Source organism: Etheostoma spectabile, chromosome 5 (assembly GCF_008692095.1).
Source record: "Etheostoma spectabile isolate EspeVRDwgs_2016 chromosome 5, UIUC_Espe_1.0, whole genome shotgun sequence".
In the NCBI taxonomy this organism is placed as follows: domain Eukaryota; kingdom Metazoa; phylum Chordata; class Actinopteri; order Perciformes; family Percidae; genus Etheostoma; species Etheostoma spectabile.
The window spans coordinates 23,225,759-23,227,076 of NC_045737.1; positions in this window are offsets into that span (position 1 = coordinate 23,225,759).

Genomic DNA, 1,318 nt, shown 5'->3' on the forward strand with positions numbered 1-1,318 from the left:
CACACACACACACACACACACACACACACACACACACACACAGCATCAGGCGCAATTGCCAAATTTAGGTGTGGTGTTGCTTCCCCTTATTAGAGAAAGGGATAGCAACAAAGATATACCTCAGTTGATTGATGTGTAATAATGAATCCATTAAATCTAAATGCAACTGTTTTCTGCTATGTTACTGTAATATCACTTGTATATGTTCTTGTTTTTACATGACATGTGTTGGATGCTGAGTGCTACATTAATAGTGTTTAATCTATTTCAAACTACATAGATTTTCTAAACTAAGTTTATTATAGTATTTACATGGTATGGTATGTGTGTTTATTACAGTATATGTATTTCATTTGATTTGTTAGAATTTCTTCATAAAAGAATTGTAGAATTTACTGCTCCCCATGCACTGTTCCAGAGGTATAATTAAACTTTATCTTAGTGATATCAGCACTTTAGACTCTGAGTTACCTAGTCTGAGGTATAAAAACTTGGGAAACAGTAGCCTTTTCATACTGACTCATAATAGCTCCTTAAATTATTGCTGGCAAGAGAACTTCCTCAGTGACATGGCTACTGCGTAAAATAATACAAACCAAAAACAAAAGCATTAGTTTTCATTCCCAACCTCAGAAAGAAGCTCAGGTGTAAAAAAAAAAAAATATCTCATGGAATAAATAGAATTATTGTCCACCTCCAGAAATGTTATTTTTTGGAAGGAGCCTTTAATCTCTCCCCGGTTTTTGTATATTTGTAATAGAGATTCAATTATTCTCATTTCTTTATTTTTAGTGTTTCTGGCACGCTTCCCAGCTTCCTACAGAAGCAACTGGTCGAGGAGAAGGTAAGTTATCCTTGCTCAAGGAAAAGGGAGGTGAAAAATAATTCCCCAACAGAGACCCCAACCTTCCTGCTGATTTGTTTTACTTACACACTGCAAGAGATCTCCATATATCATATTAGGTAGTAAAGTAGCTCAATGAGAGAAATCAACCAACTAAAACAAGCAGGACTGAATTTGGTCTCATGCTGTGACAGTAACCTTTTTACAGTCGTCGTTTTTTTGGCCTTTGCTTATGGGGGATTTGGTATTGGGAAGGAACCAGCTGAGAAATGTCCTTCATACAAACTGGCCAATGCCTGTCACCTGAGGAGTCCACAGTGGGATTTCAAGGCTCAAGGTTTAGCCTTATTATCATTTTACAATACAGGATTAATACACAAACAAAAAGTAGCACTATGTACAAGGACTTACATATCTATATATGTGTCTATCTATTCTATTTATCTATCTATCTATCTATCTATCTATCTATCT